The 16,826-nt window shown below is 42.5% G+C and overlaps 1 protein-coding gene across 4 annotated transcripts in view; it reads left to right on the plus strand.

Annotated features, from left to right (window-relative positions):
• L3MBTL3 (L3MBTL histone methyl-lysine binding protein 3) overlaps positions 1–16,826 on the plus strand; it is a 713,216-nt gene that overhangs the window by 612,509 nt on the left and 83,881 nt on the right. The gene's annotated exons all lie outside the window — the stretch shown is intronic.

Raw genomic sequence — 16,826 nt, forward strand, 5'->3', positions numbered from 1 at the left:
TGTCCCTGATTCTGGTACTGTTGTCTTCCTCGGCTGAAGTGACCCTGTCCTCGGTTCCCATTGTAGGTCTGCCCCCTCCTGGGGCGTGGTTCTAAAAAAAACCCTTGATCATAGCCATTTCTACCGGCCTCAGGGATCTCTTCTTCCTCTGAGCCAGAACATGAAGAGTTAGAAAAGGTTACACGCTTGTTACCTCCTCTGGAATATATTTGTCTATTAGGCGGACGTTCCCAGCTCCCATTGTATTTGTTTTGAAAGTAATCTTCTTTCAAAAAGGGGTAGGTTTTATCTTCTGCATATAACTCAATATCTTTCTTCAGTTTATTGGTTTTTTTGTTAATCAAATAGGTACTATATCCCTCTACATCTCTATTTATATCTGCAAGCTTCTTCTTGGCTTCTTCAAGAGCCGGGCAATTCTTAAGTTCATCTTCCAACTTATCAATCTCCTCTTTTTCTAAGATGAGTAGACCCTGTGCCGTTTCGATAATTAAAAGCATCCAGTCTCTACTACACCTATTCGAGATTAGCGCCCAGGTTTCAAGGAACTTCCTGTTTTCTGTGAAAACACCCGGTTCATTCCGAACCTGAAGCCCAATGGGGATAATACCAGATGTTAGGTATTCCACTAAAAAATCGGCATGGGCTTCAGTCCGGATTAGTTTTTTCTTGAGAATAACAAGTTTACCCCAGTTTTCTCCTTTACCGGAGGCAACTGTAATTCGATTCCCGCTCTTGGTACTTATGATGCGGTGAAGCTGGTCTTCACTGAAACCAAATGTTTTTATTTTATCCATCAGAGATAATAATCCCTATGACAAACAATTGTAAGCTCAAAGGCCAGTACAACTCTCCAGTCCAAAGGACCGTTCACAGAATCTCTAATAAAAGAGAGAGGGACCCCAAAACCAAAGGGATAGGGTTCCACGAATGACGCAAGTCAAAAAGAAATTCCCTTTGGGTAAATTTGCAAAGGTACATAAATACTCACAGAACATACATTAAACTATTGACATGGAAGCAATGTAAACATTACAATATATGTGAAAACACTCTGGCAAAGAAATAAAGTATAAAACAATTTATTATGCAAACATTACATCAGTTAAAAACTAAAAGTAGGGAAACATATATAGGACGGTACAGTTAACAATAAAAACACCAATTCAATTAAAAAGGAGTGCACAGGGAAAAGGATTAAACCCAAACACAAATATTGATTTTGAATTTCTCCTTGACTTATAGTCCCTGATTAACTCCTAGGGCCTCGACGCGTTTCGGCGGTACAATCAATCAGATCCGCCTTCATCAGGACATTATACATATACTGTTTCCCAGACAATTTCTGAAATTTAAACAAGATCAGCTTTAGACATAGAAAATGGGCAAAGTGGATCCAATTGAAATAACAGAAATGTGATCAAAGAATATATGAACAAATATTTAAAAAATGTAATGTTACAAGCTTTTCAGAAAAACACATCTTAACATTGCTTCCAATACAAAGGAGAGACATACATGATTATCACAAACAAATTTCACATTATCAAAAGATGTATTCATATATGATCACATTAGTCCTTGGCACCCAGACATGGTGCATAATCCCATAATCTTACATTGCCACAAATAAATAAATACATACTCGCTCTTTCTGAAGGAACCATCTGTTAATAACAAGGTGAGGAACCAGGAATAGATTGTTTGCCATTTGCTAGCAGTGACACCAGATTTGGTTTGGTTACAGGAGAGGTGGCGACAAAACCAACAAGCAGTGATACTTCACCTACCTCGAAATAGATGATAGATAGAGCAGTGTGTCAAAAAAAGGGGTATTCCGCCTCCTTATTTCTATGCTGAGGTTTTTCGTCCAGCGAATATTCCTCTGTTTGAATTCAAAGTATCTATTCATAATAGGGACAGACAATGTATTAAACTAATGTCTATTTATAGTAGGGACAGATAATGGATTAAATTAGTTTAAAGCACAATAGTTCATGATATCCAATCATAGCTCGTAATTTTTGAATAATGCTACGCGGCAAATATGCAGGCTGGCATGTACCGGCTATTTTTAATATACCCCTCCTGGGTGTGTAGAGCATAGCCAAGATTATCTTCTACCCGGCTTGTTATATTTATTATACGTTTTGTTTAGAGGGGAGTCATTTTATATTGCTTTTCAGGCTCTTGTATATTAGAACAGCAAGAGACATTTTCTTGTTTATATATATAAGGACAGAATACAACCTAGTTTGTTTCCTAATTCGATAAATCCAACACAATACATGCAAACGTCATACGGCTCTAGAAAATAGCGCTAACCAGGGCTCAGATTCTTTTGCCCTATACTTACTCATAAAATTATCAATGAATCAGCTTATTTAATTTGCATGGGGATATCGAGCACGCATCCAGCTAGATTTCTGGAAGCTGAAAGGATAAAAAACAGGCCATTACTGGTCAGTTTCCATGCCGTTGGCGAGAGTTAATGTATATGTCTAAATTCCATATACTCACACAGCAAATAATATAGCTGCCTCATGAACACGCGGTAGTTCTGGATACGGTTCTAAATACCGCTTAATACACCACCTTATGCCAGCAGATAATGGCAACTCACAGAGGGGTTAACATTCCAGTCTCTGTTTACTCGTGTATTATCCGAGGAGATTCCCTCTCTGAGCGCCCTGCAGGAAATGACAAATCAAACGATTCTGTCACAAAGTATCCTCACTGAAAACGGAGCGAGTTACTCATTCAGGTATTGCTCACTCACCTTCCGAGTCTGGTAGATGTACGTCCCGCGTGTAATTCTTCTCGTCACCCCGGCTAACAGTCTTGCTGGAAGACGGGAGATTATTTATACACCAGCAACGCGCGAGTTCGAGATAGTGACGATTACGGAAGTAATAGAACGGGAGAAAAGACTACCCGTTTTCCTAATTTAATCAGCGATATGTTTGGGAAATGATTGCTAAGACACAGGTATTAAAACAATTTAAGCGGTACATCGGAGTAAAAATATATAAGAAAAATAGTGAGCTCCTATATGGATATATTTATATATTTATGCGAATGATGTTCAATATGTGTGCAAAAATCACACAAGAGAGTAGTATACTATGCTAACGTCAGAGAATCGAAAAACGATCCTCCTGAGACTATTTTAAGTTTTAATAGTGTACAAGGCCAGGCACTATATATCAAACGCGGGCATCTAGATATTAAAGTTTTTATAAACTTAGCCTGTTTCTATAGTTCTCAGGGTGCACCAACTGGTAACAAACAGTAAGTGCATCCTGACAACACACTATTAGAGGCCAGTGTTGTTTAATTCACGGTAATGAATTTCATTAAGGCAAAGAGGCCCATGTATCTAGGGACATACTGAAACGCAAGTGTACTATATGGCTCCAATAATGCGGTCCCATTCCTCTCTTGAGTTTAGACCCCTCTTGACTGTATCGAGGTAGGAAATGTACCACTGCTCTCTCTCCTTTCTTTTTGAAACCAAATTGCCACCTCTTTTGCCTATTTTGATCTTCTCCATAACAAACCAGCCAAAATCGGTTTCTTTATGGTCCTTTTCTAAAAAATGGGCCACAATCGGAGCAGTTATTTTTTTAGTCTTAATAGCTGATCGATGTTCCTGGAGTCTGGTTCGAACCTCTCTCCCAGTTTCTCCGACATAGCAAAGGCCACACGGGCACTGAAGCAAATAAATGACATTCTTACTCTTACAGTTGTTATGGGTCTTGCAGGTTATTTTCTTGGAATTGCATACATATTCTGACCCCACCATGCATTGTGTACAGATATTGCAATTACCACATTTAGTTGTTCCAGTGATTTTGGTGCCGTCTATTGTCCGTTGGTTGTCAAATGACTCATCTTTGTAAGTCTGAACAAGCAGATCACGAAGATTTCTGTTTTTTTTGAAGGCAAATAGAGGTTTTTCTAGTGCTAATTCCTCTTCATGATTCAAGATGTGCCAATGCCTGTTCACAATGTTTTTTATTTGATTACTGACATTTGAGAACTTGCTGACAAAAACAACTTTGTTGAGGGGCTCCTTACTTTTAGGTGTTTTACGGATTAGAGCATCCCGGTCAAAAAACCTCCCCAGGTGACGGAATGATTACGCCTGGCGAATTGTAGGATAGCCTCAGTGTGCTGGAATCGCAGCGGTTTACAGATCATTGGACGAGGGCCCTTGTATCCATGAGGGATGAAGGTTGGGACTCTGTGAGCTCGGTCAAGCTCCAATACATGGGTAAAGGAGATGCCCGTCACTGAGGGAATCCAAGCCTCCAGAAATGCTACGCAGGATTCAGCATCCTTCTCCGCATTCTCAGGAACTCCAAAGATGCGTATGTTACCCCTCCTATTTCTGTCTTCCAATTCCGCATTTTGGCGTCTGAGGGAGTCGGTCGATCTTTGAAGCTGGGAGATATTTTTGGCCGAGAGGTTGGATTTGTCTTCAACATCGCTTATCCTTTGCTCCACTTTGTCTAAGCTCTTGTGGACCGAGTTCATGTCCGCCCTTATCGCCGTAAGTTCAAGCTGCATAGCATCAGTATTGGATTTTGTAGATTTTGCGAGATCATGTACCTCCGCCAGTTTTTTTAGGATCATATCCAGTGTACTATTAAGATCTGCTTTTGCCTTGATAGGCGAGTCAGATATGGACGATTCTGGTTTCACTTTCTTGGTGTTCTTCTTATCAATCCCCTCTGCCATTTTGTTGGTTTTCCGTAGTGGGGTAGCGCTGAGGCGGAGGTTTTCCAGTTTGGCGGAAGAGCCGGATCCAAAGAGGAACCAAGAAGATGGATGGGTCAAAGCAGAGGAGGTGTTTAATCACTGCCCTGAGTGATAGAACAGAATTGGGTTGCGCCGCTTATTTTGAGTTGCCTCGTGAGCAGTTTGAGTGTAGGATAGAAACTCTTCTGATTCCCTGTACTTCTATAGAAGTGCTGATGGTGCCGGTCGAGGCGCAGTCACTTGAAGCAGGCTTGTGAGACTTGGAATCACCAGGGTCCCCTCAGAAACCTTGGGGTGGCAGAGTAGTGGCTGGGCGGAGAGGTGAGGGACACACAGTAAGTCCAGTTGACTCAGGGCTGGCAGCTGATCGCTTTGCGCAAAATAATGGAATCACTGAGTCATAGGCACCTAAGAGGTATCGAGACCAGCATTGGTGACACTGGAGGCTGTAGTTGGGTCATCCAGGTGTGGATGAGTCTTCCAGGTGTGGCTGGGCAAGAGTGGAGCCCTCATGCCATGAATTGTGCTTTTCACGCTGAAAAAACTGTCCCAATCGCCGCCATTTTGAGGTCAGGCAGGCTCCCAGGGAGGGCTGAGCAGGAGGACTACTAGGCAGATATGGGCGGCGCAGTGTCGCAGGGTCGCTTTGGGGTAGTTCCTCTGGATAGCAGCAGAAGTGATGAGCTGTGGGCGCCAAAATCGCGATGGGAAAGGTCTCATGTTTCATGTTGGAATGTTATGGTGCGCGGCGCCATCTTAGGGGCAGGCATGGCGGAGACCCGGGAGCCAATCACTCCGATCAGCGCTGGAAATCAAGTAGAATGCACACAAGGTAGAGACTTGCTGGGGCGCGCTCGTGATTGTCTCACCTCGGGGGTCCTTTTGGTGATATCGGCGCAGTTGGAGGCTGAGGGCAAGTCGCGTGAGGCGGTTCACTCGCTCACTCGTGCATGGCCTGGCAGGCGGTGAAGTGCGGGTGAAGTGTGGGTGTTAAAAGCACATTGCCCGACTCAAAATCGTTCCGTTTTTTCGTACCGAGCGTGCAGCATGGTGTCAGGAGCCCAAATCTGTTGAGTGATTGTTGATGGGCTCGATGGATCTCTCCTGAGGAGAAGGGAATCGCTCTCCTACGCGGCAGGGAGCAGATTAGGCGACCATTGCCACTGCCGTCCAAGCCACGTGTATACTTTTGTCGTTATTTGGTCTTGTGCTAAGCCTTATATAAAAATCCTTATTTTTATAATACCACTGTGTCGTGTCCATTTGTAGTGTATTCACTTTATTACTGTATGTGGTCATAAATGCTTAACGCACAGCCTCTGAGATAAGCCTGTTCTTCTCTGCCAAGCTACCAAGGGGGTGAGCAGGGGTTATCAAAGGGTGTGATCCCCTTGCCCTGACTAGAAAAGGTGCGTCCCTATTTGTCAGAAGTGTATACCTCTGCCAACTAGAGACAGCCGGTTCTAACAGTTCCATATTCCAATACATCTAGCACACAGAAAGTTTCTGAGATTTGTGGTAAGTGGACATCTTTATCAATTCAAAGTATTACCCTTTGAGGTACCAACAGCCCCAAGGGTATTCACAGCATGTCGAAGTAGTAGCAGCAAAACTAAGAAGAGAAAACATTCATGTGCTTTCTTATCTCGACGATTGACTGATCAAGAGTCCAGATAAACACAAATGTGCAGCAGACACCCAAAAGACAATTAATTTACTGCATCAATTGGGGTTCTCAATCAGTGTGACAAAATCACACCTCCAACCATCCCAAATTCAACCTTATCTGGGGTCAGTTCTCAATACCATTTCAGGGACAGCTTACCCCAATCCCCAAAGAGTTCTCAATCTCCAGAACCAGCTGGATCTTTTTCAGCCACATCATCACCTACCAGTGAAAACAAAAATGAGACTGTCGGGAATGATGGCTTCCTGTATAGCAATAGTAACTCATTCTCACCTACACATGAGACCCCACCAGGAGTATTTAGCATCTCAGTAGTCACAAGCGGGTGGAAAGCTGGAAGATCTAGTGTTTGTTTGACCAAAGGTTCATCAGGCTCTATCATAGTGGAACAATCACAATATTTTAGCAGGGAGAGCCTTCATGGATCCAAAATAACAATCACAACAAATGCATCACTTCTGGGATTGGAGGCTCGTATGAAGGACCTTGTATTCAGGGACACTGGACACTACAACAAGAGTTGCTACATATCAACATGTTGAAGTTATAAGCCATTTCCATGGCTCCCAAAGCTTTTCTCAAAAACAACGGAAAAAGACAGTCCTTTTACTTAGAGAATGACTGCCATGTAGCACATACAAAAAACAGGGGCGATCCCTTCCAGACATTTATCCCAGTTGGCACAGAATTATGGAAATGGGCCAAAATCACAAAATCCATCTCCTAGCACAATACATACCAGGAGAGGAGAACACCATGGCATATCTCCTTACTAGAACACACCAGCAGGTGCACGAATGGGAGATAGACAGTACGTTGCTGCAAACATACTTCCAAAGGTGGGGGAAACGCACAACAGACCTGCTTGCAACATAATAGAACCCAAAATGCCAAAGCTTCGCATCCAGACATCCACGCCCACAATCTAAGGTCAATGCTTTATGGATGAACTGGTCAGGGATATTTGCATACGTTTTTGATCCTCTCCCACTACAACCATAAGTAGTCAGAAAACTCAGACAGACTTCAGTGTCTCTTATTCTGATTGCACCCACATGGGCTCCCCAACCATGCTATACAACAGTGTTTTTAGCTCTCTTTACAACCTCATGAGAATTTACCAAATTATCCAAGTCTTCTAACACACAGCAATGACAGAGTGAGACATCCCAGCCCTCAACAGCTCAATCTTGCAATCTGGCACCTAGGAACTTAAAATTTGGATACCTCCGTTTACCTGAAGAATGTATGACAATCTTAAAAAAGCAAGAATACCTACAACAAGAGCATGCTATACATCTAAATGGAAGCGTTGTGTACATTATTGTGATACACAGCACATTAACCCTTCTCCTCCCACAGAACAGAAACTAATATGATATGCTATATGTTAGATTTACAAAAGTCACACTTCGCGTGCACCGCAATACGACTACATTTCGCAGCTATTGCTGCGTATCTACAAAACAGAAAACACCAGTCACTTTTTCGTATTCCTGGAATCAAGGCCTTCATGGAAGAATTAAAAAGAATCATTCCACCACGTACACAACAGTACCCTCGTGGAATTTAAACATTGTACTGATAACAGTTTATGGGAACACCCACTACACAATCGTCAAATACAATTTTTAACATGGAAAGAAGCTTTCCTAGTTGCAATAACATCATCAAGAAAGGTCAGTGAAATAAATGCTATCACCATTTAAGAGCCTTATTTCCAAGTTTTTACAGAAAAGTGCGTTTACGTATTAACCCCAAGGTTATTTCACCATTTATTTTGAATAAAACCTTGAAACTGCAAGTTTTCTTTCCAAAACCACAAACTGTTCAGAACGTTCCTTACACACCATAGACGTTAAAAGGGCACTTATGTACTATGTTGAACGTACTAAACCCTTCAAGAAAAACCAACCAACGTTTTGTCCATTTACTAATCCAAAGGAAATGCTATATCCATAGCTCTTATAGCAAGATGGATTGTTAAGTACATTCAAATATGTTATGCAAAAGCAAAAAGTACATTACCACATGCACCAAGAGCTCATTCAACAAGGTAAAAGGAGCAACCATGGCTTTTTTAGAACATAACCCTCTCAAAGATATTTGCAAAGCAACAACATGGGTAAACCCACACACTTTTACAAAACATTACTGTGTGGATGTTCAATCAAGACAACAAGCTATAGTTGAACAAACTGTCCATCAAACATTATTTCAACCACTGCACCATCTCATGCCTAAAGCCACAGAGTGGACGGGTACTGCTTTACGGTCTATACATATCATATATATCTGCAGCCAACACATTCTATAAATGCATTATGTTACCCTGTAAGCCTCTAATCATAACGTGTAGTGCGACAGATTCATGTGCACCCTCCCGCCAGGTATTAAATGGTGGCAAAATACTTACAAAGCAGCATGCCTAACAAAAGGATGCTTACGAAGCGACTGTATCCTCACTCATTTTCATGGCAAAAACAAAACTTTTTGAGGAACAAAGACTTCGACCTGCGCAATGCCTTGAGGGAAAGGCACATACCAGTGTAACTTTTGACAGGATATTAATGTGTAGATATCTATGACTCTGCATTATTAGTCCATCAGGGGCAAATCTTTTGGTTTTCCAAAAGGCTTTTCATGACAACTTGCAAGGAACAGAGGTATGTGGCGCAGCTTCCCAGGTGTTATTCAGCCAGTTTGAGGCATGTGAACTGTAGATCACATGCTTTGCATACTCCTGCCATCTAGTGTTTGGTCCGGATTCTTGCAAGTTGTTTTCCTTCAAAGAAGTCTTTCCAGTCACGAGTTAAGTGACTCCTCCTTTTGGTGATAGTGTGCCTGGGCATCAACCCTATTGTTAGATTGTTTTTCTCTGCCACCGGGTTCGGACGTGAATTGCTGCGCTCCGGTTCAAGGCTATTTTCTCGGGTTCCCCTCGGTGCGCAATACAGTTACTCTCGATTGTATTGTTTTCGATCGCGTATTCACTTTTTCCGCGTATTGTGTCAAATACAAAAACTCTTTTCCATCAGGCAACTCGTGGAGGGCCTTCGGCCTACCCGTGTTGGTTCACCTTGCAGTCGATGGAACGGACTCTATTTAAATTCTGCCCTCTGTGCCATGCGAAGTTTCCACGCACTGACTCACACGAATGTGCAACTTGTGCAAATCTCTGTAGCAGAACAAACCGGAAACAACGCATGTAAATCTTTCCGATCCAAGAATACGCTCCGCGACAATTGGTCTCAACGTCGCGACATGCAAAGGCAACACACCAGTTCCACTCCGGACCTCTTCGGATAAAATTCTGAGCAAGAGACCGGCAAGGCACTAGGGGCCGAGGAAGAACAGGAGGATCCGATATCTGTTTCTGAATCCGGCTCCGATGGGGACAAAGAGATTGCGCAAGGTCAGCGTATCATGAGTACAGGACCTCCCTTGCCCCAAAGTCCCACTCAAACTAAGAAAAAGGCCCCTGTCCCACCTCTGCCTTAAGGCCATGGTCGGCACCGACAAGAAGTTTCCAACTCCCCGCTTTCCGGCTCGGCACCGAAACTCGCGTGAAAACCTTCTGGTTCGGGATCGAGAGGGCCACATTTGGGCACCAAGCCGAAACCTTCCAGTTCGAAACCAGTATCAGGCCTAAATCCTTTCGACACCAACACCATCTTAGGATCCGAAAACTATGGCACTGAAACACAGAGATGCCCTGCAACCATCACAGGAGCCCTGTTACCATGGCGCGCCTTCAAAACCGTACCCGAAACAGACCTGTATATTAATCAGAAAACTAGACATATTGCAACCAAATTGCCATATAAACGCAAATCTGACTCAGAGGACACTTACCACATTCTTTTTAAAAGGAAATATGTAGGTACTAACCCTTCTCTTCCTCCTCCTCCATCACCTCCTTCCCCACAAACACAACATTTACTAATTACTCCTACTAATTTGCCACTACCACAAAGACCTGATGATCAGGATTATGGGGATGGGGGCAATGATCCTTCGCCTGCAGACCCTTGGAAGGATTATAATACAGACTCTCCCACGAATAATGACCCTGATCTTTATCCTACCAAGCCTTCTCCACCAGACGATAATGTAGGCTACATAGAGCTACTAAGCAGGGCAGCTGAATATCATGGGGTACAGTTACATAAGGAATCCCTAGAGGAGGATTTCCCAAAGAACCACACACACACACTCTCAATGCTTAAAGGTATGTTAAGGCATGTGGACGACATATTTCACGACCTTGTTCTTGCACGCATTCTCACCCCCCGGTATAGATAAAAAAGTATAAATCGCACCATCAGATCCAGCTTTCATTAAGGGTCAGTTACCTTAAGACTCTTTAGTGGTGTCTAAAGCCTGTGAACGGGCCAAATCACAGACGTAAGGCGATGCTCCACCTCCAGACAAAAAGTCAAAGCTCAAAGATGCCTCCGGGAAAAAGAGTAGTCTCCCAAGCTGCAAATTACTGGTGTATCGCTAATATCCAGGCCCTCTAAGCCAGGTATGATAGAGCACACTGGGATAAAATGGAGTGATTGCTCCAGTTTCTACCAGATGAACTCAAAGCCAGAGCCCAAGACTTAGTGCAAGAGGGGAAGCTCATCTCTAATTCTTCGAAAAGGTGTGCATTAGATGTAGCCGATACTGCGGCTAGAGCCGTCAATACCAGTGTGTTGCTAAGAAGACACACACAGTTAAGGATATCAAGTTTTAAACCTGAAGTTCAGGCTTCCATTCCTAACACACCATTCGACAAACAACATCTTTGCATTAGATACTTCCTTAGAAAAAATGAAAAAGGACGCAGACGTCGCGAAATCTATGGGAGTCCTACAATCCCCCTCCAACCGTGGGCCCTTTCGGTGCACCTTCTATCGTGAGGGGTCCAAAAATATCTCTTCAGGCACCACGTCTACCTCATACAAGGGCAACAATCATCCCTCTTCCTCAACAGGTGTCTTTAGAGGAGGCTACAGAGGCAACAATGGCAAGGACAGAGGTAGGGGTTCTACAACACGTACCTCTCCCTCAAATACCAAACAGTGACTTGTCTATGATTCCCCCTATCATTCAACACCTGTCAGGGGACGTCTTTCACAATTTCTCCCAGTCTGGCATTCAATAACTACAGACAAATAGGTGTTAGACATTATCTGTTCTGGTTATTGCCTGGAGCTTACCAACAATCCTCCAAACATTCCCCCGCGTTTACACAAATTGTCACCAGATCATCTACACCTCCTCAAACAGGAAGTTCAGTCTCTCCTTTTAAAAGGAGCCATAGAACCTGTCCCACTACAATATCAAGAATCTGGCGTATACTCCCTGTACTTTCTAATACCAAAAAAAAAAGGACGGCTCTCTCAGACCCATTTTAGACCTCAGAAAGTTAAATCACTACATACGGTCAGATTATTTTCACTTGGTGCTCCCAATTCTACAGCAAGTCGACTTTAGGTCTACTTTATACTAAAAGGACGCATATTCCCACATTCCAATACATCTCTCTCATCGCAAATATTTCAGATTTGTGGTAGCGGGCAGCATTACCAGTTCAAAGGGCTTCCATTTGGAGTCACCAAGGCCCCCAGAGTATTTACCAAATGCCTGGCAGTGGTCGCTGCTCACCTGCGAAGACAACATATTCATGTCTTCCCGTACTTGGATGACTGGCTCATCAAAGTCAGGACTTACTGAACCAACTAGGATTTACAGTCAATTTTTTAAAGTCTCCTCTCCAACCTTCCAACAACAAACCTATATAGGAGCCACTTAAGATACTCCAAAAGCTCTCGCCTTTCCCAATGCAGCCAGAATTCGCAATATTTAGGCTCTAATTGCTCAGTTTCAGCCCACCCATTCAGAACCAGCTTGAGTGTATATGCAACTGCTGGGAATGATGGCCTCTTGCATTATGCAAAGGCAATGCTCTATGGATGAGCTGGTCAGGGATGTTTGCATACGATTTTCCTCCTCTCCCACTCATTCCATCAGTGGTTTGGAAACTCCTACACTAATCCTTATAGCTCCCATGTTGGCCCGTCAAACTTGGTTCACAACCCTCTTTGAGCTATCAATAGTTTCACATCAGAAGCTACATCTCACATCCAGTCTCCTCACAGTGAGCAATGGAGAAACCAGGCACCCAGACCCCAAAGAACTCAACTTAGCGATCTGGCTCCTGATGTCATAGAGTTTGGATATTTGAATCTTCCTCAACCTGTATGAACATTATCAAAGAGGCCAGAAGGCCTACTAAAAGAGCTTGATATGCAGCCAAATGGAAACGATTTGTTATCTATTGCAATAATAACAATACCAATTCTTTGGATGCTTCCATACAAAATATCATCTGTTATTTATTACATTTGCAGCGGTCAGAATTAGCTCACTCATCCATCCTTTTACATCTTTCTGCAATAGGTGCGTTCCTCCAAAATAGACAGCACTTGTCTCTGTTTACAGGACCAATTATCAAAGCATTTACACAAGGACTAAAGAGTTATACCACCAAGACTTCCACCTGCCCCCGCGTGGAATCTTAACATAGTCCTTACACGATTAATGGGTCCACGTTTTGAGCCAAAGCCTAAATGTGGACGGCAATTTCTCTCTTGGAAAATCGCTTTCATCATTGCAATTACTTCACCAAGGAGAGTGGGTGAGTTACAGGCACTAACCATAGAAGAACCTTTTTTACAACTTGACAAAGTGCGGGTTCACCTGCTCAGGATTTTACCATACTCACCTGGGCCCATAAAACATATACACTTTGAACAGGTAAACCTACGTTTAAACCAGTAATTTTATTTTTAGGACCTATACCTTTGATTTATCAATCCTGGTCACTAGTACCTAGAGTCCTAAAGGATCAAGGAAGTTAGCAAGAAATTAAGCAGTAAATAACATTTGCACTCATAAAATAACCACAGACTCTGGAAAGATTCAAACACTTTATGTATGTAATTCTTAAATGTCAGAGTCCATACTAACTCAGTCAAAGCTTGATCAATTAGAAAGAAAAACATCAAATGTTGATGATGTAAAAATATTATGAAACTTTCTTTAAGCATTGAAATATAGGAAGGATAAGAAAAGGGGGACAGCACAATGACATACCCACTCAAAATTTATATTTATCTAGAATGGTGTGAGGACCAACCCTAGCCACGGGCTGGGATAAAGGTCAGGACCCCCGATAATGCAGGTGCCAACAGGATAGAAAAGGTGCAGACCAGAATCAGGATAAGTATGGACCAAATTGGATCAGGACTATTGCAGGACCATCGCAGGTCAGGACCGGCACCCACAGCTAAAGCGCCAGCGTCACACCCCTCTCTGTCGCTAACAGTCGAACCCTGATTGGGTTATCGAATCTTCTCCCACAGAACCCCGATTGGGTTATCAAACTCCTTCCCAGAACCCCGATTGGGTTATGGAATCTTCTGACAGAGTGCTCCACCAGCACCTCTGCTCTCGACCCCCTTTTGAGTGCGTTGGGTCAGTGACAGGTAAGCTATTCGGACAAGTCGGACAATCTGACTAGCTAAGCCTACCATAGTTATACCATTTTCCAGGGCAGTGTACCATCCCCAATGTTGCAAATGTGTGTATTCCCTCAATTTGATTGGTCAAAAGACGAGGCGAGGTCATCACACCATACTGGTTATGAGGTCATGCTCTTCAATATTCAGATCAATGTTCTTGCCCAATATTTTATTTTCCCATGCACTTTTATTCCACCCGGCAATGAATGTTCCAATAGTAAATACAATGTATAATTTTAACATCCTCTTGGAAGTTCAAGAGGTCGGGTTTCCATGAACATCTTCTAACAAGTCAGGAGATGGCCCGTTTTCAATGTCATGGCTTGTTGACTCTTGAGAAAGTAGAGCATGCGCAGTCGCGGGACCCAGGATGGAGCAACATTGTACTTGATTGGGCTAATAGCAAAGTCAAAGAAGAACAGTTTTAGAACAAAGAATAAATGAATACACTGTATACCACTTATCTCTACTGTATTCCCATTACTTTATTTTAACTACAGCATTAGGGATTAGGCAGAACGAACAATTTAGTAAAAGCAGCAATGCAAGTGTTAGCGCATGAGAATGTTGAGCAGCCATCTTTAGTTCTAGTGCGCAGAACGAAAAAAGATTTCCCACCAAGCTTAAGAATACGTCATGTCACGTGAGTATGACAGACTCATGTGCAGAAAAGTTCCCGCGTTGCGGCGGTCATTTTGGGTTACTCGAGTTATGGTTAGTAAGAAGTTCATTGTAAAGCTTCCCCAGCTTACTAGAAATGTTGTGTGGTGCATTATTAGTAATACGAAACATGTTTATTAGGGCATTACGGTTTATTTAGAGAGGGTTGAGTACAAGCAAGTCTCTTTACTTGCGAAACCTTGCTCCATCAAGTGGTCCTTCGTACCAAACCTAAATTTCTACCTAGAGTAGTATCTGCCTTTCACATCAATCAATCGGTTGAGTTACCTGTGTTCTTTCCTCAATCAGATTCTGTAGCAGCGCAAGCTCTACACACTTAAGATGTTAAAAGAGCTGTGTTATATTGCATAGAAATAACAAAACCATTTTGTGAGACAAAACAACTTTTTTTGCTTTTGCTCAACCTCACAAAGGCTATCCTATACCCAAATCAGGTATTGCTAAATGGATTGTTAAATTATTCAAACATGTTAAACAAAATCAAAGAGAACTTTAACAATACCCCTAGAGCACATTCCACGTGCAAAATAGAGGCTACTATGGCTTCCTTAGGGAACATTCCCATATCTGATATTTCTAAAGCTGCAACATGGTTTACACCACACATTCACAAAGCACTATTGTGTAGATGTGTTAACAAGGTAGCAAGCTAATGTAGGCCCAGCAGTACTTACAACACTTTTTCCGACAACTGCAACAGCTACAGGCTAGCCACCGCTTTGGGAAAATACTGCTTAATAGTCTATGCAAAGGATGTGATCTACAGCTCACATGCCTCGAAAGGATAAAGTTACTTACCCAGTAAGCATCTGTTCTTAGCATGTATATATCTAGATTCACATGCGCCCACCCGCCTCCCCGGGTACCTATACCAGTTGCAGTTCTTTTTACTCACATACATATGCATGGACATCTCTATTTTTCCTCTACTAACTCCATTCTCACCCTCTGCGGGAAAACAATCTAACAATGCCTATGCGCACTATCACCGTAAGGAGGAGCCACCTACCTTGTGACAGGAAAGACTTCTTAAAGGAAAATGACTTGTAAACATCCAGACCCAACACTAAATGGCAGGAGAATGCAAAGCATGTGAATCTACATCTCTACAAGACAAGAACAGATGCTTACAGGGTAAGTAACATTATCCTTGTCTAGCAAAACAATACAAATCCAGAGAGCAGGTGTAGTGATGAGGTTTTTGAGTATTCTGTAAGTGCTATCTTTTAAAAATGGACATTTACGTTAATAGTTGTAAACATTAACCGTCGTATAGCAACCTGTTCACCTTAACTTCACAAGGTAGACTTTTCCAAATCACAGAAAAGCATGTGGTGTTGTCCTTGTTAGACGTTGGACCAGAAAAGATTAGACCTTTTCTTCAATATCACATCCTGGAAGAAGTAAAAAACACATTTTCTTTTTATTTCCCATGTGTCCTTCCAATCGGATTTCCAATTCAGCTATCAATTGTTTTAAGTGCCAGACATATTTTTAATTGTCACTAGACTATTGCCCATCAAATATGAGGCATTACCTACTTGCTTTGAAACCAATCTGTCAGCTCAAATCTGGCCACCTCTCTGAAAGGACAATAATAAAGACAGTCCAAAAATTTGGCAAAAACAGATTTGCAGGCTGAGATAAAGCTGGTAAAAACGCCAGACAGGAAAGCATAATGACTGAAGAAAAAGGGACTGATGAAGGATTGGGTTTCAAAGGTTGTCTGAAGCTAGACAGATGATAAGGACTTCGGTGAACTGGGGGTAGGAGGCAGAAGTGAGAGGTCAAAGATAAGGGTTATGTCAAAGTGCCAGTAAGAGCTATACCTGGATTAAGAGCTTTGACAGGGTTTAAACGATATGTTCACATGTTTTGGTGATGGGGGTTTGCTTTGGGAGTCATGGGTCTGGAGATGAGTTGGGCTGCAGTAACTAGGCAATATTTTCCCCCTATGAAAGCTATTATTTAAGATAGTTTCAATTGTCACATTCTTGCTTTTCTACCACCCATTCCTCTTTGCTTCATTGAAAGAATGTTATAGGATATATGACAGGGTAAAGAGCTAGGGAATAGTTGCATTACCCTAATGTTTGGTGGTGCTGATAAATTAGAAATAT

This window comes from Lissotriton vulgaris, chromosome 2_1 (assembly GCF_964263255.1).
Source record: "Lissotriton vulgaris chromosome 2_1, aLisVul1.2, whole genome shotgun sequence".
Lineage (NCBI taxonomy): Eukaryota > Metazoa > Chordata > Amphibia > Caudata > Salamandridae > Lissotriton > Lissotriton vulgaris.